The sequence below is a fragment of the Phascolarctos cinereus genome, unplaced genomic scaffold (assembly GCF_003287225.1).
Source record: "Phascolarctos cinereus isolate Bilbo 61053 unplaced genomic scaffold, phaCin_HiC Scaffold_9;HRSCAF=440, whole genome shotgun sequence".
Lineage (NCBI taxonomy): Eukaryota > Metazoa > Chordata > Mammalia > Diprotodontia > Phascolarctidae > Phascolarctos > Phascolarctos cinereus.
The window spans coordinates 206,196,716-206,218,036 of NW_027556402.1; the positions used below are offsets into that span (position 1 = coordinate 206,196,716).

Below are 21,321 nucleotides of genomic sequence, written 5' to 3' on the forward strand. Positions count from 1 at the left end.
TTTGATATAATAATAATAAATTAACTTTCTGTTTCTCCTTGGATACCTCTGTGTGTTTTTTTTTTTTAATTTGAGTGGCATCTCACACAGGTTGGGTTTGGGAATTTGCTTTTCAGCTGGTCCCTTCTGATGAAATTGCAAGGAGTCTAGAGCTAAGATGTTTTGATACATACCTTGAATTTGTTTTCAGACTTAGAATCTAATCAAATTGTTGAGGTTTAGAGGTTTTGGGGTACTGGGACCCAAAATAGCAACACAGGTCTTGCCTGAATGAATTCGACTCAAGTCTTCTTTCAGCCTAAGACCAGGTTTATTAAAGATTCACCTTATTGGCCAGGCTCTTAAGGAATCTGAACATTTGGGACACTCAAATTAACAAGTGGGCTAGACTGAATCTGTGTCATGAGCCAAATTGAATCTCAGCACCTTAATGGAGACAAGATGGATCTTATCTATAGAAAGACAGTGGAAGGAATCTAGGAGTGGCCAAATAGTTTGGAGGGACTAGAGGAAGGGTCTAGGGAGGATCTTGATGGGAGTGGCCAGTAGCCTGAGGTGACTGGAGGTTGAAAGCCTGGACCAAGAGAATGGGATCTAGTTAGGATCAAGGGTGGAAAGTAGCCAGAGGAGATCCAGAGGTAATAGACAATGAAGGGCTGGGCTTGGTTAAGGGTAAGAGAATTGGGAGTAATTGGGATAATGAAAGGTCAGTTAAGGGGATTATAGCCTCAAGAGAATGCTAGAGACTTACTTGATCAAGTGGGAAAATTCAAGGAGAGTTCAAGGTGGGGTTTTCCCAGAGCCTGTACCCCATCATTCCCACTTCAAACAAATGGGACCCACATTCTTTTGGGGTAAGGGGCAAAGTCTCACTTTGGGCCAACACCCCATCAAAATGCCCTGTCCTCTATGAAATCTTCCTGGATTCCCATAGTTCATAAGATCTTCTTTCCCTTGTGTGTACACATTGTACATTTGGTACCTTTCTATGATGCATTTTTCATACGCTTTATATAACTAATTGTATGTACATTTTGCCAATATTATTATATAGCAGAGAGACATGAGAAGCCCCTATCAAGAACTAAAGGTGACCCTTCCCTTTTTCTCCCCTTCCTTCCTCTCCCCCTTTTCCCTCCTCTCCCTTCTCCCCTCCCTTCCCTTCTCTTTCCCCCTCCCACATCCCCATCCTTCCCTCAATCCTTTCCCCTTCTTCCCTTCCCTGCTTAGATGATGCCATTGTGGAGACCGCAGAGGAGGCCACGGAGACCACTGAGGTAGACATCACAGGGCTGTGCCAGGCCATGTTCTCCAAAATGGCCAAGTACCTGACAGACAAGCTGACAGCCACCAGCAAAGACTATAAACTTCTGGAAAATATGAACACACTGACTAGCTTAAAGTATCGACAAATGAAAGATATTGCAGTAAACGTAAGTAGAAACCTACAGGAATTAAACCAGAAATCTGCAGCACTTCGGCCTTATCTGGATCAGATCATTTTAACTGAGGAGTAAGCAGCAGCTCTGGAGCAGGCAGCTTACAAGTTGGATGCATATTCAAAGAAACTAGAAGCAAAGTACAGGAAGCTAGAGAGGCGATAAAAGAATTCTTTAGCACAAAGGCATTGACTACAAGAATGTTTCATAAGAGCTGAAATAAGTGGAATGGAACTTATCATTATGTTTCAGTTCCTAAAAGGAAGTGGTGATGCTAACCCAAGGAAAATCCCAGCCCTCACCTCTGATTGGATTGTAACTTTGGCCACCCCTGGATGTCTTCCTAAACCTGTAGCACCTGGAAATCCATCCTATCGTATGTTTCATTGTGTGCCCTGGACCAAGGCTCAGAAATCAGGATCAACCCCCTCTAGAACAGAGACAGAGAAGAGGCTGTCAACAACCTGTCTCCTCCCTTCTTCCCTCTCTCCTGGGGCTCCACTTTGGACTCTGTTATGAATGTGCCCCAACCCCACCAATCTTCATAACCTGTTCTTCAACTTAAATAATAAATGCCAACTTATTAAAAAAAAAAGAACTAAAGGTAAGTCCACATGGAGCAATAGGAAGCAATAGGAAGTCACATGTTTGATGTGGGCAGGCTGCCACAAACAATGAGGAATGACACAAATGAAGGACATCCCCAAGGCACTGTATGATAAAAGGACACAATGAGCTGGTCACATGATAAGAGCAAGGAATGACAGGTGAAGAGCCAAAGTCCTCATGAGATCAGGAGAAAGGTAGGAAGGCCAGTTGATAGACTTCCTATAGTGAGCGTTGGGGAGAGCATGAATGAACAACAGTTGGACAGCATGGGTAGGGGTGAATGGGTTTCAATTTGTATCTTTGGAAAGAGTGCCCCAATTGATAAAATCAGAGATTTATTTGAGTATATAAGCATTTACATGTCATATGCCCCTACTAAACAATAAACTTCAGGAAGCAAAGGAATGTGGCTTATCTAAAGTGAATCAATAGTTCTTGAACTGAACTGAGCTAAGTTGAATTGAGTTAGAACTCTAGAATTGAAGAAGTATATAATTAGGGGTAGCTAGATGGTACTGTGGATGAAGAGCCAGGCCTGAAGACTCCTCTTTGTGAGTTCAAATCTAGCCTCAGACATTTACTATCTGTGTGACTCTGGGCAAGTCATTTAACCCAATTGGCCTCAGTTTCCTCATCTGTAAAATGAGATGGAGAAGGAAATGGCAAACCACACCAACATTTTTGCCAAGAAAACATCAAATGGGGTCACAAAGAGTCATACATGACTGAACAACAACAACATAATTCTAGAGCCAAAAGATACTTCAGATTGTTTTTCATCCTGCACATCATGAGATCCTTAGCCAAATAAGGCAAATGAACTTAAGATCCTTTCTTGATGAACTTCAATTTTTCAATCAGGGCAATAACACCTAAGCACTAGGAATTTTCCCCCTCAATCTTAGCTATAAATACTTTAATTTTGTTATGATCTTCTAATACTGACTTCCTGCAAGTGGTGAAGCTACGTATTTAGCACAAAAGGTCATTACTAACTCTATTAATTTTTTTTTTCAATTTTAGCTCATATGGAAGTATTGAATGTGTTTGTTGAAACAAACTTTTCTGCTGGGCTGGAGAAGGGAAAGGTAAGGAGTGGTCACTGGGTCAGACATTCAGGTTTATTTTGTATATAAGTTCCTATTTATAGGCTGGTCTCCTTTCTTAATGTCTCACATTTACATTCAGTCTAGTTCCTGAGGACACACTCACACTTTAGAAGAAACTTTGTTTGGATTAATAAGATCCTTTTGAAAATGAACAAACTTCAAAACAATTAATTCAAGACTGAATAAAAATCTATTAATCATATATTGCATACCAGGCATAATATTAGGCAAAGGGAATATAAAGATCAAAACAATTAATTTCAAGAAAGAAAGCAACTTGGAACCATATGAAAGAATGTTCCAGATTACTAATAATGGCAAAAATGCAAATGTAAACAACCTAAAGGTTTTACCTCACTCCCAGAAAATTGGCAAATATGACAGAAGATGAGAATAGTTAATGTTGGAGGAATTTTGGAAAAGATAGGTGGCACTAATGCATTGTCAGTGAATATATGAATTGGTATGACCATTTAGGAAAGTACTCTGAAATATCCCAAGAAAATTACTGAAATGTTTCTACAATTTGAACCAGAGTTTACACTGACAGATACATATTACATGGAAGTCAATGACAAAAAGAAGGGCCCTATGCATACCAAAATATTTATAGCAACACTTACAGCAACAAAGACCTTGGGGGGAAATAGATGCCTATCAATCAGTGAAGGGCTAAACATGTTGTTTCAAATGAATGGAATGACATATTATTGTGTTGTAAGAAATGATAAATATGAGTACAGAGAATTATGGGAAGACTTACATAAACAGTTGCAGAATTAAGTAAGCTAAGCCAAGCAAACAACACAGAAGTGACTACAATAATGTAAATAGAAAGAACACAGCCAGAACTGAATGTTGAGAAATTACAAAGAAAACATTGACCCCACAGAAGAGTTATGAGAGATAGGATGTGCTTCTTTGTAAAGGTAGGGTCAATGGGTGTGGAACATTGCATATAGTGTCAGATTTTTTTTTTAAGTTGACAGATTTTACTTTTTTTTTCTCTTTTTCTTCTTTTAAAAACATTCTTTGTTATAAGGAATTATTCTTGGGGTGGGAGGCACATAGGTGGTGTAAAATCCAGGTACCAAACAAAATATATTTATAGACAGAATTATGAACTTGATGATTGCAGAGAAGCATTAGAAGACCTAAATATACAGATTCATAGCATAGCAAGCAGAGACAGGGAAATAATACATACAATAATGATAACAATGTAAAAGAAAAGAAATAACAAAGAACAACATAACGACCAAAATGTATTGTTATGAAATTATAACCAACCCTGGCCCCCCCAAAAATGACATATGACAAGATATCTCCACACTTCCATCATTCCTTTGCTGAAGTGGGAGGATCATGGGTGTGGAATACCACATATAATGTCAGATGTTTTTTACATTCTGTTTAGTTTTGAGGAAATTACTTTCTTCCTTTATTTTTTCACACTTTATTATGAGAAATTAATATCTGGAAAGTGTGGAGAGAATGATGTAGTGAGAAATATGTGATACAAACATAAAAGGTATCAATAAAAATTTATTTTTTAAAAAAGAAAGAAGTTTTAAATGAGTTTTTCTTACCTTTATAGCCATGTTCTCTGTGTGGTATCCTGAAAACATCAGATGTATCATTTTTTTAAGTTTTAAATGATAGTTAAGATTTAAATAATAGTGAGAAATATAATCTGTATAATAGAAATAAAAATGAGTCTAATAAATTGGCATATGTTATGATTAAGCAATGCTACCATAGCTCTGAAGAAACTTATAAGTAAATGTATTTGTCTTGCCTCCTCAGTGATCACTTCTGGTTAATTCATCTCACACAGATCTTTCTGAGCTCTGAATCACAGCCTTTAGTATTGCTGTCACTCAATTTATACTTAGTCAAATATTAGTTATGGTTAGTTATCCATTAACATCTATGTCTTACTCCCCTTGGAAACTCACTGAGCAGGGAGTTCTCTCCTTGTGATGGAGTGGGAGGTACAGGTGCTCCTTTTTTCCTATTCATATACTTGATCTGTATAATGTGTCCCCAGTGCCTGATGGAATTGAATTGCAGACCATTTAAAGTTGCCTGATTGCTTCCAGAGAGTCAGAGTATGGTCCTTGGTGTGGGTGGAGGGAGGAGGAAGGAACACTCATATTCTTCCCAACAGGTTTTGAAGAGCAACTTGGCTGGGGGAAAAGGCACAAGTCACCCTAACTTAATGTCAGGCCAAAATATATGATACTTCAGAAGTAAAGAACAATAACCTTAAGAGCAGAAGCTCTAGAGAGGAAAATCAAAGGTAGGTGAGTCCCCACATACCTGAGCCCAAGGTGGTGGTGTGAATTTAGAAGTTATTTGAGGAGCAGCACATTTCAATGGTTTCCTCTGTGCCTGCTCATAATGGTGAGAACTAGGAGATGGCTGAATCCAATGAAGAAGAAATTGTAATATATTGGTGTCAATAGAAAGCAGGCATGATATGGGAGCAGCAAAGTAGATATGGAACTAGTCTGAAGAAGACCCCAGTGGGGAAACTCTTATCCTGACATCTTTGTGAATTAACAGTTGCTGAATAGGTAGTGTGTTGTTCTGTTTTGTTTTCTCTTTTAGTGACATATGTTATTTTCCTTGATAAAATATAATCTTCTTGAGGATAGAAATTGTTTTATTCTGTCTTTGTACCTCCAGCACCTAGTACAGCATCTGGTATGTAGTAGGAATTAATAAATGCTTGTTTGATTGATTGATTGAAAATTTCCTCTAATACACTGTGACCAGTGTGCTTAAAGGTACAGAGTTCGTGATAGCATTCTGACCTATCCAGTTGAAACAATTTCTAGTGTTTCTGGGGTAGATGCTTGAACCAGGCAGAGTGTTAAAATGAAACCCATTTTGGGTGATGTAGTGAAAAGATAGAGCACTGAACTTGAAGTCAAGAAAACTTGAATACAAATCCTATCTCAGATACTTACTAGCTATGGAACTCTGAGCAAGTCACTTAACTCATCTCAACCTCAGTTTTCTCATTTGTAAAGTGGGGATAATAATAGTGTCAACCTCAAAATTTTTTTTTAAAGGTTGTCAAAAATATTTTGGAGATACCCTGTTTCCCAGAGCTAAGGCCCAGCAAGCAGTCTGTGCTCTGAGCTTGGCGTAATATTAATCCTTTGAGCTCTGGGTGATATCACCCTCTGGCAAAGTATATTGTTTGGACCAGCACCAGGTGTTCCCTGAGGGCTTTAGCTCCTCCTATTTCCCAGGGCCATCCCTCACATGTTCACAATCCCTGTTTGTTGTAACTGCCAGGTACTGCACTCCTGTTCCCATCACAGAATTCTGTTTCTGTACCCCACAGAGTAATCATGACCCCCAAGACTTGAGACAATGATCTTCCCATGGGACCCAGGAATGCCTGTATTGTCCCAAGAAATGCCAACCATGAGAACTGTCTCAAGACCTAAGAATGATCATGTTGTAGTCCAATCCCTAAAATGTATATAGGTGGCCCCAGCATCAGCAGTGTTAAGCCCTCCTTCTTAGGAAGGAGGAGGTGCTTCTATTTCTTCTCTCTGAAATTCATTAAACTTCTATTTGTGTCCTGATTTTCCTGTCTCTAGACTGCTTTGTACTGTTCCATCCACCCACATGTGAGAGGTCAGTTCCACTTCGGTTGACAAGATCTAATGAGGTAAAATGTGCAGGGCTTTGCAAATCCTTATGGAAAAAAAAAATTCATAACCCAAACATTTCTTTCCATAGGCTTCTTGACAGTAAAGGTGGAAGAAGAGTTTTGGGGGAAAATATTTTCCCTCTACCCCCCAAAAGAGAATTGGTACCTCTGATCTGACTGTGACCTTTCTCTTTCCATTTCTGTCACTGTGACTAGAGGCAGAAAAGATAGGAATAAGTATGAAAGACGGTTGTGAATAGAAGAAACATTCCCATCCTCTCCCTCAGTCCACAGATCTCCCTCCCTCTGATGCCCAAAAGAATCAAAGCCTGAACTAGAGGTCTTTTAGCCCCACAGGGAAAGCAGCACAGCAATAGGAGTTATGGGGAAGCAGGTATATTTTCAATAAGATGTTTTTCTATACTTCTGCTTTGAGCACTCAGCCAGAGTATTCGAGTCTGTAGGAGCTAGTAACATTGATAGTGTTGCCTCTTTGCTCCTCTAAGTAGTACTTGTAATCCAACCACTGCTATGTAGTGAATGATTATTTGTGAGCAAAACCAGAAGACCAGAATTCCACAGCTGAAAGAAATCTTAGATCTTTATTTTTGTTGTTGTTCTAAAGATAATAGGATATTTACCCAGACAAGGCAATGAACTTGGAGGTTTTTCTTTATTATTTTTGTGGATGCTGTTATGGTTATTCAAGAAAATATCTAAGGGCATTGATAAGATAGTGGAGAAGCAGTGCTGGGAGTTCCCTTACAAAAAATTCCTCCAAATAGACCTAGAAAATGCACCAGAGTGAACCCTGATTTGAAAATCCAGAAAAAAGTCACAATGAGTCATTTGTCCAGCCCATCTCAACACAGAGAGCAAGATAGGGAGGTCTGCTAACACTGGGGAGGGGTAGGTAAGGCTGGGAGCTCGTTGTATGCTCACTCCTGCACAAAGGGAGAGGTTGTGCACCAGTGCAAGGGTACATCTCAGACCCCTACTAGAGCACCACCAGACCCACACCGAAGCACTATGATGAGCACAGGTGCCAACTGGTAACTTTGTCACCCACTACCCAATTCTGGGTCATAGAGCCAGATGAGATTGAGAAGGGGTCCTGCAAACCAGAGCAATGTTCCCAGGTAGGGAGTATACCTCTGTGGTACACTGAAAAAGGAGGAAGTTCAGAAGCCAGCAGCAGCAGCAACACCATTGTGACTCACACCCCAGGTACAGAACAGAGTCTCACCCTCTCTATCAAGTCCAGTCTGTGGAGGAATAATCATGGCAAGAATTGAAGAGAAAGGAGAGCCTGCAATTCTGCCACTCTGAGTCAACAGAATTTTCTAGCAGCTGACAGGTATAGCATCTAGCAGCAGTCTGTTCTTGCTCAAACCTAAACCCAAACCCAAAAAGAACTTGCAGAGCTCAGATCAAGGGGAGTAATCAGACTCTGCCCTGGATCAGACCCATTTAGGAACACTGAAAACTTGTAGGTCCCCAGTTTATGACAGAGATCCTAGACTAATACAATGTTCAATATCTCCAAGAAAGTAGTGATGGGACCATTCTAGACCTTCCCTCTAGGACTGCCTTAGAATCCAGCTTTAACTTCAAATCCAAAATCAGGAAGGAGAATGGAAGAATTAGTAAACAAAAAAATGAACCCCACTTTAAAGAACTGTTATAGTGGCAAGGAAGCTGCAGAGCCAAACTCAAAAAAAGAGAATGAATCTAAAACATCTACAAGTAAAGTCTCATAGAAAAACAGAGCTTGGGCACAATCCCACTGAGAATTTTTAGAAGAGATGAAGCAAAAGTCTTTTTTTTAAAAAAAGAGTTAAAATTTTTTTAAATAAATAAAAAAAGTGTGAGAGGGAACCTGAAAAAGAAATGATAGCTATGAAAAAATTGAAAAAGAAATTAACACATTGCCAAAAGAGGTACAAAACCTTGCCCAGGCAAAAAACTTCCTGAAAATTAGAATGAACTAAATAGAAACCAATGTTTCTGTGAGGCAACAAGAAATATTAAAACAGTGTCAAAAGGCTTTTTTAAAAATAAAAGAAAAGCCAAGATATTTTATAGCAAAAACAACTAATCTGTAAGACAAATCAAGGAGAAAAAAATTAATAATTGTTATACTATCTGAATGGTATGACCAAAACAAGAGCGTAGACCCAATATTGCAAAAAAAAAAAATTAAGAGAAAACTGGCCAGAGCTCTTAGAACAGGGCAAACTAGAAATAGAAAGACTCCTGTTGGAATAACCCCCAAAATGAAAACCCCTAGGAACAGACCATAAAATCCAGAGTTTCCAGGATAAAAATATATATATACTGCAAGCAGCCAAAAAGAAATAATTCAAGCACTGAGAAGCCACAGTCAAGATCACATATGATTTAGCAGCCACCACTATAATGGAGTGGAGAACTTAGAATACAACATTCCAGAAGGCAAAGGACATTGGGTTACAGCCAAGAATAACTTAATCAGAAAACTGAGTGTAATGCTACAGGAGAAAAAATGAATTTTTTAAAGAAATAGAAGACTTTTGAGCATCCCTGATGAAAAAACCAGAGCTACATAGAAACTCTGAAGATCAAACAAAGAAGTGATGGGAAATGCAAAAAGGTAAACATGAATGAACAATAATAAAGGACTAAATAAGGATAATCTGTTTACATTCAAATGTGAGATGAAACATGAGTCCTCTCTGAACCCTAACATCATCAAGATTCATGGATAGAATCCAATTGGACAGGGGTTAGGAGTGGTTCTGTTTTGTCTTGTTGATCTTAAGAATGGAAAGAGAGAAGAAGAATACACAGGAGAGGAGAGGAGAGGAGAGGAGAGGAGAGGAGAGGAGAGGAGGAGGATTCATGGATAGAATCCAATTGGACAGGGGTTAGGAGTGGTTCTGTTTTGTCTTGTTGATCTTAAGAATGGAAAGAGAGAAGAAGAATACACAGGAGAGGAGAGGAGAGGAGAGGAGAGGAGAGGAGAGGAGAGGAGAGGAGAGGAGAGGATGGTTAGGGGAAATTATCTCACATCTATAAAAACAAAGAAGGGAATGGGGCAGAGCAACTGACACTTGTCAACAGAAGGACGAACAAAAATACACACGCACATGCAAACATACACATGTATGGAAATACATTTCAAAAATAAGAAAATAGGGAAAGGAGAGAAGCAAGAAGTGGAAAATTAAAGAGAATGTAGAATAAGAGAGGGATTAAACCCAAGTAAACAAATTCTGAGGAGGTATTGAAATATTTACAACTCTTTTGGGGGTAACAAAAAAAGGAATCTGAAGGGGGTGTTCATAAATCGAGAAACTGATATACAATTTGTGGTAGAGAAGTGTGATTGGAATGAACTTTTCTCAGTGTACAATGATTACAGAGGGCATGATAGAAAGGTGAAGGACTCAGAATGTAAAATGAGAAAAATGTTTTTGGATAGGACCAATGTGAAAAGTTGTTTTGTAATGAGTTTAGTTTTATTTCTGTCCTCAATTTGAGTGAAAAATGTGAGGGCAAAACAGATGGATTTTGGATAATTAAACAAAATATGTTTTTAAAAGGTAATATCTGAGTATTCATCATTTGTATGGGCCTTAGTTGTAAATATTTTTACTACATTTTAATTTTACCTTCCAACATGATCTTCTAGGGGCGGGGAAGCTATCAATTTGACCTCTCTATATGCTTCAGTGAATTCTCTAGGTCATTTACCTCTTGGGCCTGTGCTATATTCTTTTTTATGAAAGATACTGGGAGACCATATTCCATGCACATTGCCCTAGTTGAATCTTCAACATCTTACGTCCCCACTGGGAGAACAGCTTATGGAAATCACCTAAAAGAAACTGAGTAATGAATTTGGTCTTCAAGGTCAGCAAAAGATACAACTTCAACTCAGTTCAACAATTATTTATCAAGCATCTTCTGTGTACAAAGCATTTTCTGGTTGACCTACCTATAATACTTACAGTTTGTGTAAATGTAAAGATTGGCCTATTGCTAGGCCCTAGCCAACAGATGTAACTCCACATTTGACGATGACTGAGCCATATGTGTACTGGAAAGTTCCTATGTACTCAATACAGGTTTAGTCTGCTTAATTTAGGCAAAAAAATGTAAGGGTTTCCTGATCATAGTCAGTTTGGCCAACTTCATTAATCTATGTATGCAAGGCCGGCAAAGGGCAAACTTTTCAAATCACCTGAAGGATAGTCCCGACCACCTGCTGATTTACTGCTCCTAAGGTCCCTTCCCACTTAGTCTCTGAATCTGCCCAGAAACAACAATCAGATTAAGAGCAAAGATGCTCTGGGGTCTTAATCAGCAGACGCACCCAACATACATGGTGCCACCTCCTGCTTGCCCATGGGACTGAAGGACTAGGGAACAATGCTTGGATGTCTATGAGTCATAAACTACCCGACTTGTGAGCCTTCAAATGCTTGCGTTCCTTCTTAACCCATTCATGATCTCCTCACAGTATGACAGTTCTCTGCCCTCAAGGCATTTCCCATCCAGTAGTGGCATGGGAGATACACATAAAACCTATCATATAAAAGGAGCCACGCTAAATTGTTTAGAGATGTATAAAGTGCTACGTAGAGTCCACTGCCCTAATCAGGGCAAGGTTCCTGAGCTTTGCCCCGATTGCACCAGATTTTAAGGGTGATAAAATCCCTCGCAGTCCTTTAATAGGACAGAAACAACAGAGCTTCACCACTAGTTGGCAAGAGTAATTAGTTAAAATAAGAAGGCACCAGATAGTCCACTACTGCTTCCTGCGAGGCATATCTAAGCTGAGCCCCTCCTCTGCTTCCCACCTCATCATGGAAATTCTCCAGCAGCATCCAGTGGTACCGGACACCATGTGGGCAAAGCTATCACCAACAGTGTCCTGTATTCTTTGCTGCTCTCCCCCTAATGTCCTCCTCAGTAGGGTCCAAGGTTTCCTGCTAGCTATTCCCTTTGCCCGTTAGTGTCTTAGGATCTCTTTTGCTTACACACACACACACACACACACACACACACACACAAGCACATTATGCATGTACCTACAAAGCATTTTTTTTGAGTTTTCCACCACCTCCCAAGCCAAATCAAGGGTATTTTGTTCAGCTCTCCTCAGCTATAAACATTACTAGTTATGGTTCTGGCAAAGCCCAAGGTGGAAAATAGGAAGTAATAGGATGGGTCATGGAAGATTTCAAGTAGAAGGTAAAATATATAGATGATAAGTCTTCAATGGATCTCCGAACTTTTTAGTTTCTTCTTCAGAAAGCTAAAAAGTAATTGAGTCCACATTTTATACCTTAAGAAACTAAGGCTTAAAAAGATGACTTCCCCAGTGTCACACAGGCAGTAAGCAGAAGAGCTAGGATTTGAACTAGGGTTCAAATCCAAAATTCTTTCAACTATGTTAGAAGCAAGATGAATTCTCAACTCATTCTCCAATGTGGCTGGGGGTCCAGCTCATTGCCCCTCTGAAGCACCTATCCAATAAATACACACACACATACACACATATATACATACACACATGTACACCCACACATACACATATCTCTTTGGTGTGTGCATGTGCATAAACATGTGTGCATATGCATTATGTGTATACATGTATATATGTATGTGTACATGTGTGTTTATATATATATACACATATACATATACATGCACATATGGACTAATTCAATAGGCTACTCCTCTGTCTGAATGTCAGTCTGAGTCAATTGTTTTTAATCATTTTGTTGTTGTTTTTAAGATCTCCTCCAGTAATTATGGACTTTAGTAATGATGCTTTGTGTATTCCAAAGTTGAGTGTTATTAGTACAATAGCATCTGTTAATGAGAGCAAGTGGAAAATTTGGCCATTCTTAGAGGAGCCATCCATTCAAATTCTTCACAGAATATCCTCAAAGATCCTGGAAAATATGTTGGATGAGCATATTTCCTAGTTTTATGACTTGTTTCACAACACAGTGCATTATTGAATAAATTTATCTCTGTAGTTGTACCCTCCACAGTATCTTGAATTTCTCTAATCATTCTTTGGAGATACTTTGTTTTTGGAGATCATAACATTTCATTTCGTTCTACCAAGTCAAAAGTGTTTTTAAACATCAATAGAAAGGAAGGAACCAAATATTTATTAAGGGTCTACTATGTGCCGTGCACTGTGCTAAGCACTGGGGATACAAATACAATCAAAAAGAGTCTCTGTCCTTGAAGAGTTGACATCTGATAGGGAAAGACAATGCACAAAGGGGAGCTGAAAAGATAGGGGTAGGGAAGAACGAAGGTACCAAAGCATGGTTTTGAAGTCTGTAATGAAGAACAGGGCCAAGAGAGGAACGAAGGTGGGCTTGGGCACATCCACCAAATGGAAACCTGAGAAAGAACTCACCAATGAGAAAAGGAGAAGGGTGTTGCAGAGAGATATTTCAAGTCCAAAAGGTAATTGGGTGCTCCAGGGCAAGGATGCCCCTGATGTTGGGGTGAGTTCCAGGATGACATAGCAACAGAAGCTTGGTTTTGAAGTCCAGAGATCAGGAATGGGGCATGGAGGGGAATGAATATTAAAGAGTGAATATAAACTATAGACACAGCAGGATCTTATAATTTCTCCAATTTTCAGTATTATATATTGGTTTAGCTTTTAGCTTAAAGAGCTCATGAAACTCTGTTCTGGCCACACACAATTTGTATATAACCCTAATATATCTGAAAAGTCAAATTATTAAATTATAAATACCTACTGAATGCTCTAAAAAATATTAGGTAAGTTGACCAATGGTCAATTGAAGTGTTCAGTCTTCAAGTCTCAATGTGAGCTTTCATTCTTCTGTTGTCTATTGACTCTTCCTTTGAAACAACTATCTCACCATCCTCCCCAGTTCCATTCTCTCCATTCTCTTACTCCCTGAATCTATCCTGCACATTATAGGCTGATCAATCATTCTAAAATGCCACACATACCATTTCCCTCCCCACAAACTGCCAATGGGTCCCCAAAACCTACAAGAAAAAGTCCAGTTTTATTCTGACATTAAAGGGCTTTGCTTTCATGACCCGCCCCTACTATATACCTCTCACCCGTAGCTCCAGCTGCTCTACATGTGACCCTTCCATTCTAACCAGATTGCTCTCCTTGTTATACCCAGTTTATGTCAACTTGGACCTTGTTTCCTTTGTATACATTTTGGCTAGCCACCTAAACTATTCTTGTTGCCCTGTCTTTCAACATACCATTTCTCCCAACTAGAATGTCCTTGTTCTCCCTTCCTCCATTCATTCATTAATCCATTCAGCAAGCATTTATTAAGTACCTACTATATGCCAGAAATTCTGTTGGGTGCTGGGAATGCACAGGTAAAAATGAAGCAATCTCTTCTACTTACCTAACCTTTATGACTTTCCTCTTCCATAAATCCCTCCTTAACTATGCCATTCCTCCACATTATTGCTCTCCCCCCAAACTCCTATAACTCTTATTGTTGGAACCATATATTTGGGGACTTAATTGTATGGTATAGTCAAGTCAACAAGCATTTAGTAAGCTCCTACTATGTGCTGAGCATTGTACTTAGCACTGAAGATACATAGAAAATTTCCTGCCCTCAAGAAACACAAGATCTAACAATGGGGGGGAGAGACCACATGCAAGCAACTAAGAAGAAACAAGATAAAAACAGGATAATTGTAGATAAACTCAGACAAGATGAGCTAGCATTAAGAAGGCTCAGGAAAGGCTTCTTGAAGAACATAAGCTTTTAACTGAGACTTGAAGAAAGCTAGAAAAACCTGCAAATGTAGATGAGGAGAGAGAGAATTCCAGGCATGGGAAACAGGTAATGAAAGTGAATAGTCAGGAAATGGAGTGTCTGGTTCCAGGAACAGAAAGGAAACCATTGTTAACTAGATCATTGGAATATATAAGTAGAGGAAGCATAGAGAGTAAGAAGATTGGAAAGGTAGAAAGTGACCAGGTTAATAAAGAGTTTTAAAAGTCAAACAGGATATTTTACATTTCATCCTGGAGGCATCATGGAATATTTGGAGTTTATTGAATGGAGGAGGGGTTGGCATAGGTAACATGACACACTGCTTTGCTCTAAAAAATATTAGGTAAATTGACCAATTGTGGACCAATTTCCTTCCATGCTGTCTCATCTTAAATTCATCTACTCTGTGTGGGAAAAAAAAAAAAGTGACTTTAGAACTGAAACAGGCTTTTTTGGTGAGGCAGTTGGAGTTAAATGACGTGCCCAGAGTCACACAGCTAATGAGTGTTATATGTCTGAGGCGGAATTTGAACTCAGGTCCTCCTGACTCTAGGGCTGCACCACCTAGCTGCCCCTTGAAACAGGCTTTTTAAAGATAAATATTAAGAGAAATTATTTGTGGAAGTGTTTAGAATTTGCCTTTGATGTTCAAAGTCACTTCTTTTCAATTCATTCAGTTCTTTTTTTATTAATCTAGATTTCTTTTTTTTTAGTTACAGATACATTTTGTTTGGGCGCAATAAATATTTCCCAATATAGACCCAAATATCTTTTCCCTTTGAAGTGCATTTGTCATTAACCCTCCCTGAGACTCAGTTTTCTCATCTCTAAAATGGTAGTAATTAGCAAAACTTGCCCTGCTTATCTGAGAGAATTGTAGGGAAGAAAGCTCTTTGGAAACTTTAAGGCACCATAAAAGTAAAAAATATTATAGTTGTGCTTATTAAAACCACAGGCTGAGGGTGGCACCCAATTGTGACATGTTCTTCAGTATTGTTTAAAATAACTAAAAAGTTGGTGAGCTATTTGTAAATAGTGGGAAGGTTTGGAAGAGGACAAAAAGGAGCTTCCTGTGATCTTCTTCCTATACAACCAATACTTAGGATTTGGTAAGCATGTTCAATGTCTCCCACTTCTCTAGTGCCTTCCCATGTGCCTAGGAACATGAGCATGGCTCTTCAAGTCTAAAATAGCCTTTCTTTAACCTTTTTTCCTCATTCTGCTTTCATCCCATCTGTTCCCTCCATTTCAATACTCTCCTTGGAAAAACTTGGCTATACCCAATGTTTCTACTTCCTCACCACCTACTCTTTACTCAACACTTTGCAGTCTGGCTTCCACCCCCACTATTCTACTGAAATTACTTTCTCAAAAGTCACTAATGACCTCCTAATCAACAAATCCAAATACCTTTTTATAGATAGTCCTAATCGTACCTGTTTTCTCGATAGCATCTGAAGCTATTGATGACCTCTTTCAGCTGCATCCTCTCGCCTTTTTCGTCTCCAGAGACAACAATCTTTCCCGGTTGTCCTGCTGCTTCTCTAATCACCCCTTCTGTCTGCTTCACTGGCTCTGCTTCTAGAAAATTTAATGTGAGCATTCCCCAAAGTTCTATATTTGACCCCTTTCTCTTCTCATTTTATACTCTTTCTTAGAAAATTCATTTATTCCCAATTGCTTCATTTACCACCTCTATCTCCAGTCCCGACCTCTCTCCTGAGCTATATAAATCTATGTCTCTAGCTGCCAGTAGCTAGATCCGCCTCAAATTGGATTTTCATTGTTGCCTTGATTCTATGTCCCAAACGAAGCTTATTTTATTTTCTTCTACTCTTCCTTCTCAGTTTGCTATTTCTATCAGTGTCATTACTCAGCCAACCAGTCTCTTGTGTTTTAAAGTTTATTGTTACATTTGACTTTTGTATTTCCTTTCCCTCTCATATCAATTCTACTCCCGCAACATCTCTCCCATCTGTTCTCCTTTCTGTATTCCCAGTGCCTCACTCTGGCATTGATTGTCACTGCCACCTTCCCAGATGATTACAATAGCCTTTTCACAGATCTTCCCTCTTCCCATCTCAAATTCCTCCAATCCATGCCACTGGCAGAAAAATCTTCCTTATACCTAGATCTGGTCATGGTCATTCTCTTCAAAACTCCTCACTGGACACCAAGTAAAGTTCAAAGACCTGTGTGTGGCATTCATTTATGATCTGAGGCCAATCTACATTTTTAGTTTTATTTCATATTACTTGTTTTTGTCTCTTCTATGCTCTAGTAAAAGGCAGCTGTCAGAGAAGACAAAGAAGCAATAGCCAGAGAAGTGAGAAGAGATTGCAATGTCACAAAGGAAAAGGAAAGTGAGGGTTTCAAGGAGGAAGTGATCAGTTAAAACAATAAATATTTATTGATGTACAAGGCACTGTGCTAACTGCTGTTGGTATTAATGTAACAATGGCTAGATTGGAGTATATCCATGGAGCATATCCAGAGCGTCCTGGCAATTTCTGGAAATGAGTGTGGCTCACTGTTGAAGAGATTATTGCTTTGAGATGATACAGAAGACTCTGAGTGGTCCCTTAATCCTCTGCCCTTTAACCAAGTGGCAGGGACAGGGTTGGGATGGTGTAGGACTTGCATCATGTTTGCATTGTTTTAAAAAAGAGAAGCAGCTTCTGCTCATTTACTCTTTTTCCTATTATCCTCCAAAAGTCATGGCACACAACTCTCTGGTGAGAGTATGGAAGGACTGCCATTGCTCCCACATGACAACTAGATGGTAGGCCTTCCTAGGCACATTTGAGCCTGTGTCTCTGACTGTCTCTTCTGCTTTATGTTACTTTTCCTGACTGCAGGAGACTGAATAGAGAAAGTGAGATGGGCCATTCAAGACTGACTCACTCAGGAATTTCTGGATTCTTCAGCTGGTGCTGCCTATTCTTTGAGAGGGGCCCCCAACAAATAATATATTACTTTTTGGAGAAGGTGACCACCGCAGGAGAATAAGCCTAAACTGGCTGGTTTAGAAGACATAGACCTTGAGGGAGTCAGTGCAAAGCAGAGTCAAGGGCAAAATGCCATTCAGTAGTATTACAAATGTCTTTGCATTTTTAATGTTTCGATTCTCATCCTCCCAGGAGAGTATAACATACTTATAAGCTTCTGCTGTTGCTTGTTTAAGTCTTTGGATGCTTGTGAAGCTTCTTGTGTTAAGCATTTGTTTTGTGTGAAGGAAATAAATAACTGTCCTACATATGATTCATGTGGTGCATTAAGTACCTCTCTACTCCCTCTCCTTTTGAGGATACCCTAGGCATGAGCCAAACCTAAACTTGCATTCATTCTTCCCAGGCATCTGGGGTAGGCTTATAAAGAGCCAGAGAGTTTGAGACAAAGAGCTTGCTGCTTCTCTGTAGAGGTCACGCTCCCCCAGTTCCAAACTGAATCTGTTGGAGTAAGGGGGGATGCAAAGTTGAGAAGAGCCCCTTAATGAAGAAGGATTGGGCAACAGCCTCAGCCACCCTGGGTCTAAGAGTTGCCCTCTGTGTGTTATTCAACAAAGAAAAAAAAACCATTTCGTATTTATCATGTCTAAGTGTACTGCCTTCTGTTTGTCCCTAGTATACTAATTCTGTATTTCTAAGCATATCTGTCTTTATCATTCTCCATTAGAATTCTCATCCACATTGCTGATCATGCCTCTCTCCCACCCTGAGTATTACCCTCTGTATGCCACCATTCATAACTTGGAGGAAAAGGTTGACCCTGGATCCTGGTTGAGCTTGAATACCAGAGATTGGCTGGATGCCCTGAAAGGGTGTATTCCCACCACCCTCTTGTTAGCCCTGTTGTTCTTATTCAAGCTAGGCCCTGGGCCAGAAATGACTGAGCCATGGTAACTAAGGCAAGTGAGATGCTTATGGAATAAATGATGATTAAATCTTTGGGCATCCTGTTCAAAAGCTAAAAGGAATCCAGTGAAACCCCAGCCATTAAGCACTTTAAGGTGGCACTTTATAAATGAGGCCTAGGACATGTCTCATGCTGTCCTGGCCCAGTTGTCCCTGACTGGAAAGGAATGGCCACAAAAAAGAAGAAAATCTTATTTTCCAATTTTTATGCAAAAGAAGAAACTGTAGTACATGACAGATTCTTTTCAAACTTTTTTATTATTACATATAAGTAATTTTATTCTCTAGTAATGAACCTAAAATAATGTAGCCCTTCTGATTCTTGGTTATACTACATAATTCTTTCTTCTACTTCTCTGGAAGAATAGAAGTCACTCCTCTAATAGTCTTCCCAGAGATGTGGAGAAAGTGAAACCAACATATAGTCAGAAAAATAGAGAGGTTTATCAATTTAGGATTCAGTGTGCCAAACCATTACCAGTCATGTGGTGCCATTTGTACTGGGGGTGAGGACTAGAGAATAGCTGTCAATTTTTTAGAGATTTAATTAAATTCATGAAAGCCGATTTAGGTGAGGTTGAATATATTCAGACTCAAGACTCGCTATATATTCGAAGCTGAAAGCTCTGAGTGTAAAGAGTGTCTTCTAGTACTACTTTCCCCAGGGTAAAGAAGGTACCAGAGGCAGAGGACTGACCACTTCTTTCTATCTGAAACTAACTCAGGGGAAGCAGGAATGCCAGGTAAACATTGGGTGCATGGGAGAAGGAGCTGCTAGCCTTTAAGGCAGCATAAAGGGTATTACCACCTGGAGGAGGCTGGTAATGCATAGCAATACAGTCAGACCATGAAACCCAGGGCACCAACATGTCCTGAAATTATGCCAGTGACAGATGAGAGCTTTCTTTTTAATATGTTCAATATTTCCTTTCTACATGAGATACGCTGTAGTTTAGGGGCAAGACCACTCCCTTTAGATTCAGAGGAACTGGATTCAAGTCCTAACTGCACCCTAAAAGTTCAGTAATTATTGGGCAAATTATTTCACTTCACCAAGATCCAACTGTTTTTTTTTTTAAACTATAAAATGAAGAGGTTGGATAAGATGATCTCTAAGATCCCTTCCAGGTCTAAATCTCATGGGTTCTTCCAGGAACGAGTCTTTTCCTTATTGCTAGGAAGTAAAAAAGTACCCTTTTCATTTCATGCACATCCATCAATGTGATATTACAGAAAGAATTTTGTGACCACTCAACCCCATCTGTCTGTCTCAGAGCTATTCTACCTGCAGCAAACACAAAATACATTCATATAGACCTATCTTTGTGCCATAAAGGCAGTCTTATCACATGATTATCTGTGATCCAAGGTAGGCAAACAGATAAATAGATAGACAGACAGACAGACAGACAGATAGATAGATTCCCCCCAGAGAAGCATGATAGCAATGAGACACACAGAGTCACCAGATCATAGATTGGAAGGTGCAAGGGACCTCAGACATCAACAACTTTTCTCTTTAACAGATGAAGAAACTACAGTTCATAGATTTACCCACCATCACCCAAGAGTATATATCAGCTCCAGGATTTGAACATCGTTTGTGTGGTTCTAAAATCCAGTGTTTATTCCACTGTCCCACACTGCATTGGTCATTCAGGGCATTCTAAAAAGAGCCACATGTTCAGCTACGCAAAGCCAGTGCCTCCATGTGGAAACCAAAGGACCCTCCCAGCTCCCCGACATCCCTAACTACTGGGGATAATGGATTTCACCATGAAACTGTACCATATGAATTCTTGACAGGCAGTACCAAGGGAAAGAGCATTGGTAATAGATTCCAAATATTTCAGCTAACACTTCCTAGTTGTGTGAGCATAGGCAAGTCACTTCTTGAGCCTCTGTTTTCTCATCTCTAAAACTTAGAATTCCCTTCTTTGAAAAGGAAGCAGACTGTGGGTGGTTGAACATTCCATATACAGAATCTGTTGATGTGCTGATTAGCCCTACCATGGGCATATCCTCCTGAACTGGACCTTGAATGGCCATGACCCAGAAAAGCTGAGCCTCCCAGGTTTAGAAATCCCTTCCTGGGGTAGTACTGTCCTGATTGATGAAAGAACTCCCCACATCCAACCATGCTTCACTCCTGCCATCTTCTTGGTTGTTGCGAATCAATAACTAATTAAATCAATACTACATTGCTTTTGTTAAAAAGCCTGTCAATCAACTGCCTTATGGCTCCATTCACCATCCTTGTCACTTTTCAGATCAAAATATCCTTTCCTAACCACCATTCTGCCTTATTTTTGTATTTGTATTCCTAGCATTCGGGAAATGACAAAACACACCAAATCCTTAACATAATGCTTTTCTATCCTTTCATTCACTCGTTTTGCAGAACCGTTTTGTTTCTCTCTCTTTTTTTATTCTTTGTTCCCAGGGATAGCTTTCTACAGAGAAGAGAAAGAAGGTATATATCTGGAAATGAAAGTGATGTAAAAACAACAGATTTCAATATAAATTGTTTTGAGGTGATTTTTGTTTTTAAATAAAGTTAATTTGTGTCCCCTAAGGCAAACGATTCCATTTAGAGCCAGTACTAAATGTTAGGAATTTTTTCCTCATGCTGGGTCAAAGTATGCTAGCAAACTCACAGGGTTATGAGGAAATTGCCTTGTAAACCTTATAGTACTATGGAAAATAATATTACTATTTGTGGGAAGGCTGCATGGACATTGTTGTCCAAGGGTGTCATCTAAATATGCAAAA

The 21,321-nt window shown here is 39.4% G+C and overlaps 1 pseudogene; it reads left to right on the top strand.

Annotated features, from left to right (window-relative positions):
- Nucleotides 1-699: 699 nt before the first annotated feature.
- LOC144455459 (uncharacterized) overlaps nucleotides 700-21,321 on the top strand; it is a 119,807-nt pseudogene continuing 99,185 nt past the window's right edge.